The sequence below is a fragment of the Eptesicus fuscus genome, chromosome 18 (genome assembly GCF_027574615.1).
Source record: "Eptesicus fuscus isolate TK198812 chromosome 18, DD_ASM_mEF_20220401, whole genome shotgun sequence".
NCBI classification, from domain to species: Eukaryota; Metazoa; Chordata; class Mammalia; order Chiroptera; family Vespertilionidae; genus Eptesicus; species Eptesicus fuscus.
Window position 1 is genome coordinate 29,650,511 of NC_072490.1, and position 21,891 is coordinate 29,672,401.

Below are 21,891 nucleotides of genomic sequence, written 5' to 3' on the forward strand. Positions count from 1 at the left end.
GTCGTCCCTCACCAGCCCCCCTGCTGACCTGGTTGCCCCACGCAGCCTGCTTGTTCAGTCATTTGGTTATCCCTCACTAACACCCCTGCCAGTCTGGTCATAGGCAGCCGTTTGTGAGGGCATGACAGTCAATTTGCATATTACCTCTTTATTATATAGGAGATATATATATATATATATATATATATATATATATATATATATATATTTTGTATAGCCACTCAAAATTCTTTGTTTTCAAAGAATAATCATTGACACGAAAAATATCACAATATAATAATAGTAAATGGTAGAGATTAATAAAAGATTATACATATAGTTTGATACCAATTTTGACTTTATCTTGGGGATTGTTTCTTATCAGCATATATACATGGCTATGTATGTATCCACATACACACACAAACATATACTCATAGTAAAGGTATAAACATATCAAAATTTTAACAGTGGATATTTATAAATATTAGAATTGCAGGTCCTTTTAAAAATCCTTTACCTTTTCTAATTTAAAAATACATATATACATGATTATAAAAAAAGAAAATTACATTGCAAAAGGGTATATGCAAGGGATACTAAACCTTCCTCACATTCCAGACCCCCAGATTCTTCCCCAACAGAACCATTTTTACAGATTTTACCTTTTTTTTTTTTTTTAACCAGAACATTTATTTTGCAACTAATCATTGAAATCTTTAAGATGAACTGGATGCTCCAACAGCTGCCCTCTTGGATTTAGGTGTTGTTCCTTTACGGAATCCGTGCCTGAATCTGCAGTATATAATTTTTAGATGTTCTGTCGTTTATACTTCCTCTTCCTCTTGACGGGGTAGCCACACTTGCCACAGGTGGATTTCTGAAGGTGGTAGGCCTTTGAGGCACAGCAGTGGCACAGTCTTGTTGTTGTGCTTTCTGAACCATAACGTTCCCTTCGTCATCTCACTTCTGAGGCTGAGACCAAAGAGAGCCATTTTTACAGATTTTAATATCTGATTTCAGAAATATTCTATTCCCATATTGGCATAAAGGTATATAATCTCCTTTTTATACTTTTTAAAGTTTTTACAAAGATGAGAGAGCATACTATGAACATTGTTCTATATCTTTCTCTTTAACAACTGAGCTTGGAGGATATATATATATATATATATATATATATATATTGTAATGGCTAAGTAGTATTTCATTATATGGATATAATGTGGACATTTAGGTTGTTTTGGAGCTTTTACTACTAAAGCATTTTTATACATCCACCTTTTCATGCACAAGGGGCACATTTGGAGGATAAATAGAATTGCTGGGTCAAAGGGTATGTGAATTTAAAATTTGTATCATTATTTTTAGTTGCACTTCAAAGAGGGAGTACCAATTTATATCCACAATCTACAAAAGCAAACAAGCAAGCAAACAAAAAAACAACATGATATAAAACTAAAAATGCATATGGTTTTATTTTTCCTAAAAATTTGAACTATAAGATACAGATAACAAATGCAATAAAAGAAACTACACAAAAATGTTAATTGTAGCCCAGCCAGTGTGGCTCAGTGATTGAGCTTTGACCCGTGAACCAGGAGGTCAAGGTTCAATTCCCGGTCAGGGCACATGCCCAGGTTGCAGGCTTGATCCCCAATAGGGGTGTGCAGGAGACAGCTGAACAGTGATTCTCTCTCATCATTGATGTTTCTCTCTCTCCTTCTCTCTGAAATCAATAAAAATATATATATTTTAAAAATGTTAGTAGTAGATTTCTCAAGGTATTAGAATTATAGGTGACATTTATTTTCTTCTCTACATTTTTGTGCATGTTCAAAATTTTCTATAGTAATCACACTATTATAATCAGAGAAAAATGTTTTTAAAACTAAACAATACTGAGTGTATTACACACTTTAATGTATTTGTTTCTAGAAAATGAATAGTGTTGCAAACATCATTTTGTATTTTACCTTCAAGGCTATAAAATAAGTGCATTTAATTACCACTTACCATGATGAGAAATTACTTATGAAAACACTAATATTAATATTTCAATAATGAAAGGGCTATTGAAATAATTACAGCTAATTATCACTTTTAACTTAAGGCTAAAGCACTGAATGATTCTTTTCAATAAATGGTCTTGAGCACATGTGCCATAAACAGATACCTAGAACCAGGAAGAGAACATGAAACCAAAGTACATGATGCCTCTACAAGAAAGAGTGAGGCCCAGTGTATCTGCATGTGCCTCCCAGAAGCTGAGATCAAGATGGATTGTGAATCCTGAAAAAGGGATTTCCCTTCTGACAAAAGCCTGGGAGAAACTGAGAATGGAGCAGTTCCCGTAAGTCATTCTTTTGTTCATTTAACAAGTATATTTGCATGCCTATTCTATGTAAAGCACCATATTGGGTGTTGGGGAGACAATGGTGAACAAGACAGACACATTCCCTGCCCTTGTAGAGATTTATATTCTAGCAGAGGATAAAAACATTAAACAGCTAATTATATAATAACTACTTATATAATAAACAACTAATTATGTAATGGCTAGTTATATAACTACTCTGATTGTTATAAGTGCTATGAAAAAGTACAGGATTCTATAAAGCCATGTAATGGGACACCTGATTGGTGTGAGGATCCTCATAAAGGCAACTTCAAAGGAATGGTGCTTTAGCTGAGACTTGAAGAGGATGGGTTGCTTGTAAGAGCTACTTGTGCTGATGTCTCTGATGGCAGGTTGGAATCAGGATTTACACCACCGATATTGGCAAATGCTAAATCAGTGATTCTCCTCCATTTCAGCCCTTGAAAGCTCGTTGTTAAATATTTACCAACACACCATTGCTACTAATATATTTTGCCAAGGCAACGACTCAGTTGCAGAGCTGCAGATGCTATCTGCACCTGAGGGGAGAGGTTCAGTGAGAGCAGTAGTGGAGTTTAGTATGTCTCTCAGTTTAGTAAGGAATGTTTACTTTACCTCTGCAAGGCCCATCATGATGGCCTTGTTCCCATGAATGATCTTTTAAACTATAATCCGCCTTGCATAGTACTGTGTGGATGGTTCTATATTTTATTTGATCATGTAGAGCTCCTACCATGAGCCCAAGTCTGTAGGTTAACTATCAGCATTTGTTTTACTCTTGCCTCATCCCAGTTGTTCAAATTAACCGTCCAGCTATCTGCAGATTGCCCACTATCCTTTGGGATTATAAAAGGCTGACAAGGAAGGTTAGTAGGGTGGCCCTTATCCCAGGAGTCAGTGGGATTGGTAACAGTCTTGGGCTGCTCCTTCTTAGCTTTTGTAGGGCAGTATCTTTTACTTCCACCCAGAAGGAAGGCCTTCTGCCTCCCAAACCTCCTCTGGAAGGTCTAATATATACACTTAGCCACTCTGTTCCCAGCCCCTCTTTTCTCAATCAGTGAGGCCAAAGTAGAAGGCAGTCTTGCACCTCAGCAGGCTACTGGTACCTACTTGGATGCTTTCCCTAGCCAGGTCCATTTTCTGGGGCTTGTCTCTTGTACTTTCCTGCCTGGTTTACAGATGTCTTTCTACAATGACCCTGCTCTAGATGATACTGCTACTGTCTCTACCCATGAAATATCCTAAGCATCTTAACAGAGGGTGAGACTATCCTTGAAACTCAGAGTTCAGGTTGGCTCTGAGTCTTCAGTGGACAAGGCCATAGGCTCCCCTTAAAAGTTCTAGTTACTGCCTCTTCACTTAGGGGATTTCCCAGGCTCTTTCTCTTATATTTTGCTTTAAATTATCCTGTTTGTGTGTGTGTGTGTGTGTGTGTGTGTGTGTGTGTGTGTGTGTGTGTGTGTGTGTTTTGCCTGTTACCTTTAATATATTTCTCTCTCTCTCTCTCTTTCTCTCCATTGTTCCTTTGCATAGATTTAAGTAATCCATCTAGCTGTTAGCCCTTTTTTTAAATTTTTATGTTTATTTGAGTTAAATTGATGACAGGCCAGGAAGGAAGATCTCAAATGCTCCTAACCTTTCTCCATTAGAAAGTTTTACTATGGAAAATTTTAAACATACAAATTTTGAAGGAATTGTAAAATGCAGTGTATCTTCATGTACCCATGACCCAGCTTCAAAATTATTTTATATATACCCCTACACACTTTCCCAACAGATCTGCTTTTATTTATTTTTTTAAAAAATTTTAATATACTTTTATTAATTTTAGAGAGGAAGGGAGAATGTGTGAGAGAGATAGAAACATCAATGATGAGAGAGAATCATTGATCGGCTGCTTCCTACACACCCCCTACTGGTTATGGAGCCTGTAACCCCGGGCATGTGCCCTTGACTGGAATCAAACCCGGGACCCTTTAGTCCGCAGGCCGATGCTCTATCCACTGAGCCAAACCAGCTAGGTCCCAACAGATCTGCTTTTAATCAGATCAGGAAAGTCTGAAAATAAACTTTTATTTTAGCTTGAACACAGGAAATAATATGTAAAACCATCTCTCCATCCCCTTACCCTTTGTTTACCATTCTTTAGGGAACAGCCCCACTCTCAGCCTGGTAGTCCACGTTGACTCCTCTCCTTAATCCTCCACCATCCAGTTGATCAAGTCCAGCTGGCCCTGCCTCTTATACACTACTCCTCTCTATTCCCCCTGTCACTGTTCTGGTTCATGCCTCAGCATCACTCTCCTGAATTTGCCTTCCTGCACTCCTGGATACTGAAACTTGAGATTTGGGACATTTCTGAGACAACCAGCATCAGAGATTTAGTTATTTTGTTACTGTGTAAAAATTACTCCAAAACTTAGTGGCTTCAAACAGCATATATATATATCATCTTATAGTTTCTGGGGTCAAAAATCTGGGCACAGATGAGTTGGGTTCTCTGCTTCACAGTGTCTCAAAAGGCTGCAATCATGGTGTTAGTTCAGAGTCTGTGATCTCATTTGAAAGTTCAACTGGAGAAGAATCAGCTTCCAAGCTCACATTCAGATTGTTAGGAACCATCAGTCACTCATGGGCTGTTGGACTATGGGCTTCAGTTCCTTGCTGACTATTAGCTAGAAGATGCTTTCAGTCCCTTGTCACATGGGGGCTTACTTCATGAAAATGTTCAAGCCTAGAGGTAATAGAGAGAGTTTGCTAGTAAGACAGAAATTAGAGTCTTTAAAAATCATGGAAGTGGCATCCCATCTGCTTTATGTCCTTGACCATAGCCCTGTTCTGATTAGGTTTATCATGCTCTTCTTCCTGCCATAGAATCAACTCACTAGGTCCAGCCCAAATGTATAGGAAGGAATTATTCAACGGTATAAATAGCAGTGTTTGGGGGATCATTTGGGGGCCATCTTAGAAGATGGCCTATCACAGTAGGACAGGAGGGAGGTTTTCAACCAAAGAGTAGAATTGTCAAGAAAGCTGAGGCATGGGGAGAGCTTGTATGGTCCATGTGACATATCTAGATGGACATGAGGCCCAAAGTCCAGTATACAGAAACTAAGACTGGTGAACAAGAGCAAGCAGCAGCCAGTTCTGCAGTAAAATACAGCACAAAATGTAATTATGTGTGCTATAAGTTTTCCTGCTGGAAGAAATATTGACTGTCAATTATATTTATATTGCATTTTCACGGGGACATGGAGTTTACATGTCACCAAAACACAGAAGCATTTCTCAACTTTTTTTTTTTTTTAATCTCACTGACCATTGCTTTTGTTTCCTCAAGGGCCTCACTTTCTTTGGCCACCTCTAAAACATGGATGTTGCCTAAGGTTGAGAATTGTGCTCTGTTTTTGTTTTTTAATTCTTTATTGTTTAAAGTATTACATGTAGTATTCTATATGTCTCCTTTTTCCCCCATTGACCTCTACCCGGCCACCCCCACCCTCCAGCACATGTCCTCACCCCCCTAGTATCTGTGTCCATTGGTTATGCTTAAATGCATGCATATAAATCCTTTGGTTGATCTCTTATACCCCCCATTCCCCGCCTTCCCACTGATGTTTGGCAGTCTGTTCGATGCTTCTCTGTCTCTGTATCTATTTTTGTTCATCCGTTTATGTTGTTCATTATAGTCCACAAATGAATGGTGCTCTGTTTTATTCCCTCTTATTTCTCTCTTTCATGGTTCCTTCACTCTCACACTATTAACAACATAGGGGTGGGGGAAGGGAGATCCAGATCTATCCCATTAATTCTCACTTCTCCAACAGCCTTTTAAAAATATCCAGCTGTTTCTTGGAACATTGCCACCAAGATGTAACATCATAATCCTCAACTTAATGTGTCTAGAGCCAGAATCATCATCTCTCCCTTAAAACCAATCCTTCAAATACAAACACAAAGGAAATCATTAACCACAGTTACTGATTAACTATGTGGTGAGGGATTAGGGCTTCAGAGTGGGGGAAATTCTTACTTTTCATGTGAAATCTGTCTTTTCACAAGGAGTATGTTTAATATAAAAATAAAATAAATAAAAAGGAGATTATATTTAAAACCCAGCCAGTTCCTCCTCATGACTTTCTGGTCATGAAACCCCATCCTCCCTGATTCTCCCTCTTTCGGGTCTATTCAAGTGTCTGTAGTGAGGGCTGATCAGAACATAAGAAGACCATGATACACTGTATGGGAGAACATATTTGCAAATGTTATCACTGATAAAGGTTTAATCACCAACATTTACAGGGAACTCATACAACTTAACAAAAGGAAGATAAATGATCCAATAAAAAAATAGGCAATGTACCTAAATAGAAACTTTTCAAAAGAGGACAGAAGGAAGGCCAAGAGACATATGAAAACATGCTCAAAGTCACTAATTATCTGAGAGATGAAAATCAAAACGACAATGCGGTACCATCTCACACCTGTCAGAATGGCTAGCAACAACAAATCAACAAACGACAAGTGCTGGCGAGGATGCGGAGAAAAAGGAACCCTCGTGCACTGCTGGTGGGAATGCAGACTGGTGCAGCCACTGTGGAGAACAGTATGGAGTTTCCTCAAAAAACTAAAAATGGAACTCCCATTTGACCCAGTAATCCCACTTCCAAGAAACTAGAAACACCAATCAGAAAGGATATATGCACCCCTATGTTCATAGCAGCACAGTTCACCATAGCTAAGATTTGGAAACAGCCTAAATGCCCATCAGCAGATGAGTGGATTAGAAAACTATGGTACATCTACACAATGGAATACTATGCTGCTATAAAAAAGAAGGAATTCTTACCATTTGCAGCAGCATGGATGGATCTGGAGAGAATTATGTTAAGTGAAATAAGCCAGGCAATGAAAGAAAAATACCACATGATCTCACTCATTTATGGAAAATAAAGAACATTAAAACCTGATGAACAAAAAGATAGATACAGAGGCAGTAAAGCATCGAACAGACTGTCAAATTAAAGCGGGAAGGCTGGGGAGTGTTGGGGAGGGGGGGGAAATAGATCAACAAAAGGACTGGTATGCATGCATATAAGCACAACCGATGGACACAAGACACTGGGGGAGGTGGGATGAGGGCATGTGACAGGGTGTAGGGGAGGCTGGGGGAAGGTCAATGGGGAAAATAAAGGAGATATATGTACTACTATATGTAATACTTTAAACAATAAAAAAAATCAAAGAAGAAGAAGAAGAAGAAGACCATGATAAAACTAATCAGAAAGGGCTATGGTCAGGGACATAAAGCAGAAATTTGTTTGTTTGTTTTTAAAAATGTTTTAATTGATTTCAGAGAGGAAGGGAAGGGAGAGAGATAAACATCAATGATGAGAGAGAAGCATGGATCAGCTGCCTCCTGCATGCCTCTTACTGGAGATTAAGGCCCCAACCTGGGCATGTGCTCTGACCAGGAATCGAACCGTGGCCTCCTGGTTCATAGGTTGATACTCAACCACTGAACCACACAGGCTGGGCAAAGCAGAAATTCTTAAAGTAACTATTGATAATGGTGGGTACCTGTCATTTTACATTTGTCAAAATTCATAGAACCCTAATATAAATTATGCACTTTGGATAATGATGTGTCAATGTAGGTTCATCAGTTGTGACAAATGAACTATTCTGGTGTGGGATTTTGATATGGGAGTGTGTGTGGTGGGCAAGGAATATATGAGAAATCTCTGTACCTTCTGCTCAATTTTGCTGTGAATCTAAACCTGCTCAAAAATTGTCTATTTAAAAGTTGAAAAAATATGGAAACAATTTATACCTCAAATTAGAGATAATGAAACAGGAAGCAGATCTGAGATAGAGTTTAGTGTGCAGGAAGTTTATTGGGAAGTGCCCTTAGGGTCAATTCCTGCTGAAGTAAGAGGAAGGAAGGAAGCAAGAGTTGACACAGGGAGGAATCAAACTGTGATGCAGCTTTGGCCTCTCAAAGGGAATTTCAGAGTGAGAATGGCCCTTCAGAGTTTTCCACATTGAGTTGAGGTGTCTGGGCCTTTATTTTCTGCATCATTATTTGTTGGATATGGCCATCCCTGAAAGATTGACCTTGGGAGAGGTTAATCTCTATAGATGAGATGACCCTGAAGGGGCTGATGGCTGGAAGCTGTCTGTTAATAGCACTCCTAACAGCTGGTGCAGCAATCCTTCATTGAAGGGCATTTGAGTGGCACATCACCATGTCCATGACATTCACAAGGGAGAAACTCACAGAGCGGTATGGTTGAGCTGTCCTTATGGAAGGAGGTAGTCTTCGACATTGTACTTTAGAAAAGGTAAAAATACAGTTAGAGACTCCTAATTTCAAATTTTTAAAGTTCTATTCTAATTTCTGAGGCATCACTAACTAGTCCTTCCAAAATATTGCCAATACTTGGAGGAGGATATGTCTCAGAAATAACATTTTCAAATTTTGAGTTATGGAGAAGAGAAAGGGGAGTCACTGCAAGGTAGCCAGATGGCCAACAGCTTGAAACTTTATAGTCTCTTCAAATTTATAGTGTTTTTTTTTTAATTGCTGTTTTCTCTTGCACTCTTGATTCTGGAACTATTTTTGTTTACTTCCATAAATTCATTGGTGGTTAATTCTTCAGTCTTCTTGACAGCAAAAAAGGAGCAGTGAAGCATCTGTTTCATAATCCTTAATGGGATCTTCTTCCAGCCCTCAGCCTGCTGGCTCCTTGAAATGCAATAATACAGAGCCAACACAGGCTGTGAGTGAGTGCAGCTACAGCCTCCAGGAAGGGCCTGTCTCGACTTCCATGTAGCCAGGAGGCAGAACTGATAGGTCAGCACAGAAATTGGCCCTCATTCTGATTTGAATGGAACAGTCAATTGCTGTGAGACTCCAGCTAGAAGTGGGAGAGGGTACAGCCCTTGACTTAAAGCTGGTGGGAGTCTAGAGGGGATCTTAGACTCCATAAACTGGATACACTGGATAATCACCAGGCAGTTTCTGTTTGTATTTCTCTTACAGTGTGGCTGACCTTCTAAAATAAATACTCTTTCCTTGGCAAAAGAATTTTAGTCCTTTCCAAGAGCTGGGACAGCCTAGTGCCCAGAACATGCCCTCAATTTCAGTCATGAATTTTAGATTATAATCCCCAATCTTCTGCCACTTTGATCTCACTTAATCACTCCTCTGAAGTAAGAGAATTGGACTCCATGACTACTTAGTCCCTTCCAGCTGGGTTAGCTGATATGTGCTGAAAGGAACTGGACACATTGTCGTGGAGTACACACTGGTATACAGAGGAAAGAATACCAACTAGGATTTAAGGGACACGAATCCTAATTCATTCTTCCATTAACCAGCTGGGTGACCTTGGGTATGTCATTAAAACTCTCATCTCCGATAAAGAATGGAGATAATATTTTATAATGCATACTTCAAGACACTATAAGGTTAATTGAAATAATTTATGTAAATTACTTGTCAGGGTCTTATGGTCTTCTTAGCTATCTCTTGGTCTGGCTATGGCAGAAAGAAGTTAGTTGGCACTGCTTTGCTGTTAGGCTCCAAAATTCAGCACCTGTTGTAGGTAAGCTTCATCAGCCTTGCTAGGGTTGAGCCATGAACTTGAAGAATTATGTTTTTAGAGTGGACACTGAAGAGAACCAAAGTTCATGTGTCCAGTGGAACCTCAAGACAGCTCGGATATTTTGAAGCCTGATGCACAAAGCTGGGCCCACCACACAGGTTCCCCTGTGAGTTGAGAGGAAAGCCAAGGAAATTTCACTAAGTATAGGAAGGGTGCAATAGCTTTGCTAGGCTGGAATATTCCAGGAATTATCAGTGTACATATCAGTGAGCTATACTCACAATAATTCTGTGTAGCAAATCATCCCACGTTTACTTATTCTTGCTGTGTGTCTTGGAGTTAGCTCAGTGGTCGGCAAACTCATTAGTCAACAGAGCGGCAAGCCTCATGTGGCTCGCGAGCTGCAGTTTGTCGACCACTGAGTTAGCTGATCTAGATGGGATTTGGTTGGCTGGCTTTACTTCAAGCAGTGGGTTCACCTGTGCTTGGTTCCTCATTAAGAGTAGGGCTGAGCCCTGGCCACGTGGTTCAGTTGGTTGGAGTGTAGTCCCCTATACAAAAAGGTTGAGAGGTTTTTTCCTGGTCAGGGCACATACCTAGGTTTCCAGTTCAATCCCAGTTGGGGGGATGTATGTTAGAGGGATGTATGTTGTGGGGGAGGGGCAATGGGGGGAGCAACAATCAATATTTCTCTCTTACATAGATGTTTTTCTCTATCTCTTCCTTCCCCTCTCTGAATAATAAAAACATATCCTGGGGTGTGGATTAAAAAAAAAAACAAAAAGAGTAGGACTCAGATAAGTTCCATATGTGTTCATTCTAGGGCTTAGGTTGATGAGGCAAACCCAACTGCACAAGAAGTCTTCAGTGTTTCAAATGTCTAATGTCTTCTAACACCCTTTTGACCAAAGCAAGTCATGATGCTTTGCACACAGTTAGAAATACATTCTGCCTCTAATGAGAGGAACTGTAAAGTCATATGGCAAAGGGAATGCATGAAGGCAAAGGTGAAGAATTGGTGTCAGCCCAGCCGGCATAACTCAGTGGTTGAGCGTTGACCTATGAACCAGGAAGTCACTAATCAATTCCTGGTCAGGTACATGCCCGGGATGCGGGCTTGATCCCCAGTGTGGGGTGTGCAGGAGGCCAATCGATGATTCGCTCTCATCATTGATGTTTCTCTCTCACACACACACTCTCCCTTCCTCTCTAAAATTAAAAAAGAAAAAAGAATTGGTGTCAATAAACCAATCTACCATATTGTATAAATGTGATACACTTCTGTTTAATGGGCCACATAAATGTGATAGGTAATTTGTCTCTATTTCAGACAAGACTGACAATAAAACAGAAGGCCATTTGAGTTAACTTATGTGAAGAGTACATTATTGTAAGAGATCATCTGGGGACAGGAAATGTTCTGATGACACAGAATTGAAACTAAAAAGTCAGGATGTGAAACTACCTCTCCAATTCCCATAAAGTTGGTTTCTGCTTTCTTAGTATTTGCTTTATTAACCTGTTTCTTTGTGAGGATCGTTTTCTTCTGTCTTCCCAAGGTGCCTCTTCTTCCATTATTTTAGTTTCCTACTGGCTGTGGTGTTGCCTTATCCCTGTGGTGATTTAGGCCCACAGTCCATGGCTTTATTTGTGATTTTTTGTTAATCCTCACCCAAGGATATTTTCCCATTGATTTTTAGAGAGTGGAAGGGAAAGGGAGAGACAGAGAGAAACATCAATGTGAGAGAGACACATTGATTGATTGCCTCCAGCACGCACCCTGACCAGGGTCAGGGAACCTGCAACCAAGGTATGTGCCCTTGACTGAGATCAAACCTGGGACCCTTCAGTCCAGGGGCCAATGCTCTACCCACTGAGTAAAACCGGCTAGGGCAAGTCTATGGCTTTTTAATTAAAATGTCCATCAGAGATCATCACTGGGCTCCTCATCTTAAATTATCCAGAGAATTTGGTTGCCTTTGGCTTGGTTTCCATTGGTTCTAATAACATGTGGCCAGGAGAAGTGGGATCACAGGGTAAGCAGGAGTTATGCAAGGCTCAGAATCTCCAAGAAGGGAGTGTTGAATTGGAGGCAAAAATGAACATGTACATTTCATAGTCCCAGGAAATCTAGAAAAACGGGGAAAGTGCTATCAGGAAATATTTCACATTACTTCTTCTTTAGTTTTGGCTCCTACTTCACTGACCTCTCAGCACCCTCCACAGGTGCTTCTTTTTTTTGGCTCTCTTTTTAATATTTGTGCCCCTCATCAACTTTTATGCTCTGCCTAACTGGGTATCACCTGTAGCAATGCTACATGCCTGTTTGTACAGCTGGTTGTGAGGTTCAAATAATGTCCTCAGGATTCTGTCTCTTTACATTTCTCTATACTGTACTTGTTTCATTTCAGCTGACTCTTGGTGGGCTTAAGCAGCTTTAGGTATGCACCCTACTAATTTCACAATGAGCAAAAGGATAGATTCTTTTTCCAAGGGTTCCAACAGAAGTTTCAGAATTGAACCTCACTGTCTCAGATTAGCTGGTTGTGACACATGCAATAATAAATGATAATAAATGCATTTGATACTCCACCCAGATTCCTTGTATCAGCTGGTGCATCCCTTCCCTTCCTTACCCCTATTCCCACCACCCACATCTGTTTTGAGGTTGTGGCTAAGCAGCTTAAACCTGTGACCTTGACTTATGAGAGTTTCCCTTGGCCTCCTAGCCCAGGGATGCCTGGGAGATTACACTGCTTCTATCTCTAGACCAGTGGTCGGCAAACTCATTAGTCAACAGAGCCAAATATCAACAGTACAACGATTGAAATTTCTTTTGAGAGCCAAATTTTTTAAACTTAAACTTCTTCTAACGCCACTTATTCAAAATAGACTCGCCCAGGCCGTGGTATTTTGTGAAAGAGCCATACTCAAGGGGCCAAAGAGCTGCATGTGGCTCGAGAGCCGCATTTTGCCGACCACAGCTCTAGACCAATGACTGACAGATGAGTTATAAAAGGGCAGTCCCCTTGCCTCAAGGCAGAAACAACTCGGTAGTGCAATTTGAGTTCCACAGACAAACTTCCCCTTTTATATCCAAAATCAGGCCAAATCTGGACTTTACACTACATTAGCTCTCTGCTTGGCCCCTTCCTCTTCTCTATTTTGCTTCCCTCAGCCCTTATATGTTTTTTCCTAAGAGTACTCCCCATCTTTCTTACAACTGAATTCTTGCCTCAGGCTCTGCTTCTAGGAAACTGCACCTAAGACACATGTACATTTTTTTCAATTTTTTAAATTTAATAAATCTTTATTGTTCAGATTATTACAATTGTTCCTCTTCCCCCCCCCCCCCCATAGCTCCCCTCCACCCGGTTCCCACCCCACCCTCTGCCCTTACCTCCCCCCTCCGTCCTCATCCATAGGTGTACGATTTTTGTCCAGTCTATTCCCGCACCCCGCACATCCCTTCCCCCCTGAGAATTGTCAGTCCACTCCCTTTCTATGCCCCTGATTCTATTATATTCACCAGTTTATTCTGTTCATCAGATTTTTTATTCACTTGATTTTTACTTTTTTAAATTTTTAAAATTACTTTATTGATTAAGGTATCACATATTTGTCCTCATCCCCCCTATTCCCATCCCAAACCCCTCCCCACAAATGCCGCCACCCCCTGGTTGTCCGTGACCACTGGTTAGGCTCATATGCATGCACACAAGTCCTTTGGTTGATCTCTCTCCCTTATCCCCACCCTCCTCTACCTTCCCTCTGAGGTCCGACAGCCTGATCAATGCTGTTCTTGTTCATCAGTCTATGTTGTTCATCATTTCCCCTAGATGAGTGAGCTCATGTGATACTAGAAATACACTTATAAGAACCGAAAATGAGACAAGCAATAATGGTTATGCTGAGAGGCAAATGAATGAATCAGTCTATAGTGAGTTTCTTTCTGGGCCAACAGTTCTTTTGAGTCTCAATTTCTATGTCAAACAGTTCCTTATGTGTACATGTCAGCAATGATATTTCAGTTCTGGGTGGTGGACAAATAGTGGTAATGCAGGTCCGACCCTCTCTGGTTTGGTCCTGGGCAACCTGCAGCGATGCACAGCTGCTGACTGCTAGTATGGCAAGGCATTCGCTTGATTTTTAGATTCACTTGTTGATAGACATGTATTTGTTGTTCATAATTTTTATCTTTACCTTTTTCTTCTTCTTCCTCTTCTTAAAGAATACCTTTCAGCATTTCATATAATACTGGTTTGGTGGTGATAAACTCCTTTAGCTTTTTCTTATCTGTGAAGCTCTTTATCTGACATTCAATTCTGAATAATAGCTTTGCTGGGTAGAGTAATCTTGGTTGTAGGTTCTTGCTATTCATCACTTTGAATATTTCTTGCCACTCCCTTCTGGCCTGCATAGTTTCTGTTGAGAAATCAGCTGACAATCGTATGGGTGCTCCCTTGTAGGTAATTAACTGTTTTTCTCTTGCTGCTTTTAATATTCTCTCTTTGTCTTTTGCTCTTGTCATTTTAATTATGATGTGTCTAGGTGTGGTCCTCTTTGGATTCCTTTTGTTTGGGGTTTGTGCACTTCCTGGACTTGTAAATCTATTTCTTTCACCAGGTGGGGGAAGTTTTGGTCATTATTTCTTCAAATAGGTTTTCAGTATCTTGCTCTCTCTCTTCTTTTGGCACCCCCATAATTCGGATGTTGGTACGCTTGAGGTTGTCCCAGAGGCTCCTTACACTATCTTCAAATTTTTGGATTCTTTTTTCTTTTTGCTTTTCTGGTTGAGTGTTTTTTGCTTCTTTGTACTTCAAATCTTTGACTTGATTCTTGCGTTCCTCTAGTCTGCTGTTGGGTCTCTGTATAATATTTTTTATTTCAGTCAGTGTATGTTTAATTTCTTGTTGGTCCTTTTTCATATCCTCGAGGGTCTCACTAAATTTATCGGCCTTTTCTAGGAAATTCTTGAAAAACCTTATAACCGTGGTTTTGAACTCTATATCCAGTCATTTGCTTTCCTCCATTTCTTTCATTCGTGATCTATTTCTTTGTCTCCACATTTTCGCTGCTTCCCTGAGTTGGTAGAGTAGCTTTGTGTGCTAGGTGTCCTATAGGGCCCAATGGCTCAGCCTCCCCAGTTACCTGAGGTGGACACTCTTGGTGCACCCCTTTGTGGACTATGTGCACAGCCTTGTTGTAGTTAAGTCTTGATTGTTGTTGGTATCACTGGGAGGAATTGACCTCCAGGTCAATTGGCTGTGAGGATCAGCTGTGTCTACGCTGGGAGAACTTCTGTGCTAGAGACACCCTTATGAGACAAGACTTGCAAAATTGCAAAAGCCTCTGTGCTCAGCTTGGATGGGGCGGAGTCTCAGGGCGGAGGAGACAGCCTTGGCTTCCCATCAGCCCTGCCCTATGAGGCCCCTGGGTCTCAGTGTCCCTCGGTAATTGCTGCAAGCACCTCTGAGAGAAAGCCGCCCTTGAGTTTCGCCTGCTGCTAGACAGTCCAGTTTCTCCCTGAATGAGTCTGGGTTCCCAGAAACTCGCCCAGAACTGGAGTTCAGCGCAGTCGGGAACTTCCGTCTCCCTCCCGCTTTAGAAAGCCAGCCACGCACTCAGCCACCCTTGCACTCAGCACTCAGTCCTCTCTGCGCGTGTGTGCCTCTGGAACTCTGCCTTCCGCAACTCCCCTGAGTCTCAGTGTGCTTTCTCTTTTCCTGACAGTCCAGATTCCCCCCGAATGAGTCTGGTTTTCCAGAGTCTCGCCCGGGACTGGAGTTCAGCACAGTCGGGAGCTTCCGTCTCCCTCCTGTTTTAGAAAGCCAGCCACGCACTCAGCCGCCTGTGCACTCAGCCGCTGGTCCTCTCCGCGAGCGTGTCTCCGTACCTCAGCCTTTTGCAGCTCCTCTGAGTCTCAACGTGCTTTCCTCTTTCTTTCTAGTTGTAGAATTTCCACTCAGCCAGCTTTCCTGTGGTTCTGGATGGTGTCCAATTTGTCTTTTAGTTGTAGTTTTGATATTGTTGTGCGAGGCAGCAGTTTAGGTGTTTACCTATGCTGCCATCTTGGTTTCTCCACATGTACATTATTGAACTAGTTTCTGAATGAGTAGTTAAAGGAAATATTATGTTAAGGGATAATCCAGATCACATGCCTGAATTCCTGAATATGCTTCATTAAGGACTTTTATTTGTTTACTGCTATAGCCCCTGTGTCCAGAATGGCACAGAGAATACTTAAATCAATTAAGAAAACAATGGACTCTCTGTGTATATTTATAATTTCTCAGTGAAATTGGGGGGGGAGAAGGGTGACAATTATCAGAAGAAAGGAGACTGAGTATAAGAATGTGAAATGATAACTATGTGCACTAAGAGACAAACAAACAAGTAGAATTGGATTAAAAACCAAAATGTCTTTCATCTTGCCAAAGGCCAAGTTTCTCTCAATGACCAGATGTGCCAAGCATTTGTGATCTAAAGCAATGCTTTCACTGTAGGATTTTAAAAAATATTCTAGGGTAAAAAAATTCTAGGAAATGTGTTTGTTGTTTATTTGCCTCTGGCGAGTAATGGAATTACTTTCAAGGAAATAATGAGAATCTACTTTTTTATGTAATATAGACATTTCAGATAGAGCAGTAACTATAATCCTGGAAACAAATTCCTTGCTGAGTCATTCACCCTTGCTCAAGACAAGCTTTCACTTTGCATTGAATGTTAATGTGATGTTTCTGCTGCCCCCCATCCCTTCCCCCAAGTCAGCTAGTCAGTGATTCCTCTGTGGCTGGAGTGATACTGTCCTTCCAGAAGGGTCAGGCAAATTCTGCTCAGACACTTCCAGGGATCCCCACATGCCTTTTCACTTTCAAGGACCCATTCATGAACTTTTCCCCAAAGGCCCATGAGTGAAAGACCTCATTGTAATACCAACTATGCATCAGGAAGAAAAATCCATTTGTTTTTTTTCTAAATGTATTAACTGTACCAAGCATGCTGGTACATTTCCAGCCCAAACTAAAGCAACTTTGAATTAGTCTATTTCACTTGCCATAAAGAGTGAGATTTCCATTGAACTTTTGAAATAATGAAAATATTGGGAGTCACTGACTGAATAATCTTATTCCAGGGAGATACATATTTAAAAGATCATTCTGGGTTGTATGGGAGCAAAAGTCAAGTTAGGGAGTGCCACCAGAAGGCTGTTTTGGTAGTCAAAGAGAGATCTGTTCATTAAAAAGGCATTAAAAACGCCCTTTGGAATAAAATTGCCCAGCTCCAAGTGTCTGGCTTCAACTGTGCTAAGGAAAAATCTATACTGTGGAGACAAAAACTAACAAGGCTTTAAAAGCTATTGTACTGAGCATCTCACCTGAATAATCTCTATAGCTGTCACCAGGTAGCAGATGTTGGAAACCTGGGTTATGGTGTTGTTACAAAAGAGACAAGGGGCTCTAAATTGAGTCACTTGTGCTAAACCTATGTCACCAAACTGAGACTTCACACCAAAACTAATTATAGTTTCAGCCTTTCCTATGAATATAACCTTTAACCAGTCAACCTGGAATTACCTGGCTAGCACTAGTGAGGTAATCCTATCTAATAAAAGAGTAATATGCAAATTGACCATCACACCAACACACAAGATGGCTGCCCCCCTGTGGTCAAAGATGGCTGCCCCATGTTGACACAAGATGGCCACCACAAGATGGCCGGCAGGGAAGGGCAGTTGTGGTCTATCAGGCCAGCAGGGGAGGGCAGTTGGGAGGGACCAGGCCTGCAAGGGAGGGCAGTTTGGGGGTAACCAGGCCTGCAGGGGAGGGCAGTTGGGGGGGACCAGGCCTGCAGGGGAGGGCAGTTGCGGGGGACCAGTCCAGCAGGGGAGAGCAGTTGGGGGGAACCAGGCCTGCAGGGGAAGGAAGTTGGGGGGGACCAGGCCTGCAGGGGAGGGCAGTTAGGGGCAACCAGGCCTGCAGGGGATGGCAGTTAGGGGCAATTGGGCTGGCAGGGGAGCAGTTAGGCATTGATCAGGCTGGCAGGGGAATGGTTAGGGGGTGATCAGGCTGGCAGGCAGAAGTGGTTAGGGGCAATCAGGCAGGCAGGCAGGCGAGTGGTTGGGAGCCAGCAGTCCTGGATTGTGAGAGGGGTCCCAGATTGGAGAGAGTGCAGGCTGGGCTGAGGGACACCCTCCCCCCCATGCACGAATTTCATGCACTGGGCCTCTAGTCCCTGATAAAACCCCTTCCATCCTCCATAAGTAGGGTACCTAAGCCTGAAACAATCTACTCTTTTCCCCCTTCTGCCTATAAAAGCCTTCCATTTTTTATAGCTCCTTGGAGCTCCTTTCTATTTATTATGTAGGATGCTACCAATTCATGATTCATTCAATAAAACCAATAACATCTTTAAAATTTACTCAGTAGAATTTTGTTTTTTAATAGTATGTAACTTTTATGGTTAGGCCTTTGTAATCATGGACAAGTGGGAGAGGTGCAGTCCACATGATTTGGTCCATAAATGCAAAATTTATGATAGATATAAATTAGCCAACTACCCACTACTAGCAGGGCTGAATTGTGACTTTCATGGGCCCTGGGCACTTTTAAATTTGTGGGTCCCTTCACTTTTAAAAATTGTGTTAAAATACATATAACAAAATTTACAATTTTAGCCATTTTAAGTGTACAGTTCAGTGACATTAAGTACATTGGAATCATTTTAATATATTTATTATTTTATCTATTTATTTTTATTCTGATTTTAAAAGAAATTAAAATATTTTCATGGCTCTTTAAAAGTATCATGGATCCTAGACACTGCTTGCTCTGTCTAATGAATAAGTTGTCCCTAACTATTAGATGGCAAAAAAAAAAAAGGGAAAGAAAGAGCAAAATTGAAATGTACTCAAACTCACTTTGTAGTTCACATACACAAAATGACATTCAAACTTGCTTTTCCTTTCTGTAGGGATATACTAATTCCAGGAAGTAGTGTATCTGAGTATATGAAACATAGGACTCAGGAAGACTGACATCAAGCCCTATTTTTGCCCCTTAATGTATCATAGCCAGCAAAGGTGGGAGAATCAGACAGGCCCAGCAAGGAGCCCGAGGGAAACAGTGGCAGCAGACTCAAGAACAGCACCAGCTCCAGGCCAGGAGTCAGGCAGAGATTCCAGATCAAGCCCAGGACAGATCCCTGGGTTTCAATGGGGGCGAATCCAGAGTGCAGTAGAGGACATATGTATCAGTAACAGCTGCAAACTAGAGCATGGAAACATATAAACAAACAGAAAACTGAGGGGAGAAGAGCCAATGCCAGCCAGGCCTGCTGAGTGCTGCTTTTCAAAGGCCTGACTTGTGCCCTTGGGCACTTCTCTTCTCAAGCCTCACTTTCCCCATCTATGCAATTAGGAATTAAACTAATGATCTCTAAGGTCCAATGAATCATTTGTCTCAGCTTCCTAATAGCTCCACCGTTTTTTCTGCTCTAGCTCTAGACTGATAAAATTCAGAGATTAATGTCCAAGTTTCAGAATAGAAGTTGCAAATGGTAGCTGCTGGGCCAAATCTGACCCACAAGTGAGCTTTGTTTGACCTGTCCAATGTTTTTATACTTTGAGTTATTTGACAACACCCCAAAATCAGGAGATGGCTCATAAAACTCTGAACTTCTGCCTTTTCTTGAAAAGATGGCAGCTCTCCCTTCTTTGGCCCCAGGTTTCCATATGGTCTTGGCTGGAACTGAGTAGGAGCTGCCCCTGTTATTATTTAATTCTTTTGTTAATCCTCACCTGAGGATATTTTTCCATTGATTTTTAAAGAGAGTGGAAGGGAGGGGGAGAGACAGAGAGAGAAACATCGATGTGAGAGAGACACATCAATTGGTTGCCTCCCTCACGTGCCTGGAATCAAGCCTGCAACCGAGGTATGTGCTCTTGACCGGGATCCAATCTGGGACGGTTCAGTCTGAGGGCTGACTTTCTATCCACTGAGCCAAACCAGCTAGGGCAGAGCTGCCCCTTTTAGATGAAGCATTCATGCTCCATGGTGCCACAGTCTCCCCCAAACCATTTAACTCTTGTGCTGTTCCTATAGGTAGTTTGATTTCCAGTTAAAGGTCACAACTTTTTCTTGCTGAATTTCATCTCTCTAGTGTCCAGGTGCTGTCCATTGTGAAGTAACTTGAAGCTGTCCTTCAGACCTCCTAATCCATCCCCTTGTGATTCAGCCTGAACAAAACCTCTGAGCGCTGATCAACAACATCACATCTCCCTAGGGTGATACTCATTCAAAGTGCAGTTTTCCCTGTCACCCATTTGCCCCCTATCTTCTGCTAATTGTCCAATCAGAAGACATGGAGTTCCCCTGACAAAATGTTGCTCTTGGCCCTGACTGGTGTGGCTCAGTTAGTTAGGCCTTGTCCTGTGTAATGAAAGATTGCTGGTTCGATTCCCTGTCAGGGCACATGCCTGTGTTGTGGGCTCAATCCCTGGTTGGAGGTGTACAGGAGGCAGCCAGTTAATGTTTTGCTCTCACATCAATGTTTCTCTTTCTCCCTTCTCCCTCTTCTCCCCTATCCCCTCTTCTTTCCTCTCTAAAAATCAATTTAAAATCTTAGAAAAAAATGTTGCTGGGCTCTTCAGGACATTGACTAGATAGTTCAGAGGTACCTGTCTCCAAGGAACCAGTCAATTAAAGCCTGGAGGACTGAATAGGGGAAGTGCCAGGTGGAAGCTCTCACTGAGAGAGAGAGAAAGACACACACACACAGAGAGACCAAGACAGCATGGGAATCAGGAACCACAGGGGTAATACAGGCTATGTGCCCACCTGCCACTGCCATGTTACTGCCTGTGTTAGCTCCACGTTTCTTCATAAATGGGTTCTGCGTTTCCTCTACTAGACATCTCAATTACAACTGAACTAGAACAGAATGAACTTTTAAAAGAGTTCTACAGGAATCCTATCTAATAAAAGGCCAGCGACCATAACAGTGTAACAACCAGAATGACTGATCAACCAGTCGCTATGAGGTGCATTGACCACCTCTTGGTCCCTCCCAGCAGCCTGCAGGCTCCGATCGCTGGATGGGGAACGGGGTGGGTGGCAGCGGGGCGGGACTGGGGACTAGAGAAAGGGCAGAAGATGGCCCTGATCGCAGGCTAGGCTTAGGGACCCTACCCACGCACGATTTTGTGCGCTGGGCCTCTAGTTTTCTCATAATAGGTTGAAACAACACAAGAATAATTTTAAGTCAAAATGATACAGACTGGAACAAAGAAATTCAAGAGCAGGATCTATTCTGAATTTTTTTCCTGAACAAGTTTTAACATTATCCACTCTGCAATTTTCTCTCCTCTTCCCCTCCCCATCACTGCATATTATCATTTCTACAAACTAAATACCCCGGGTCCTCTACACTCTATCTCCAGAACCTCTGCTTTGGTTCAAGCAGCCCACCCTGCTCCCAGCTCCCCACGGACTCTCACCATTTCCTTGCAGCTGTCAGGGTAAAGGTTCTAAACACAAATCACAGCATCTTACTTTCCAACTTAAAATCTCTGAGGACCTTTCACTGACTCCAGGGTGAAAGCTAAGTTTCTTTATTTGATGCTGGACTCCTGCTGATACCTGGCCTTGCCTCCCTCCCACATCTAGTACCCATACTCTCTAGTCACATAAGAGATCTTACATCAGTTTTTGCTCTTGCTATTTCTTTCTACCTGGAAAGGGTCCCGGGTTCGATTCTGGTCAAGGGCAATAAAAAGAAAAAGAAAAAAGTTTAATAGAAGCCTTACCCACCCTTTAACTCCTGTCCTTGCTCCCCACTCTCTGAGGATAAGGATATACCAGTGGTCGGCAAACTGCGGCTTGCGAGCCACATGCGGCTCTTTGGCCCCTTGAGTGTGGCTCT

The 21,891-nt window shown here is 41.8% G+C and overlaps 1 pseudogene; it reads right to left on the reverse strand.

Moving 5' to 3' along the window:
- Positions 1-329: 329 nt before the first annotated feature.
- The window catches only part of LOC114227130 (60S ribosomal protein L37-like), a 75,471-nt pseudogene continuing 53,909 nt past the window's right edge, over positions 330-21,891 (reverse strand).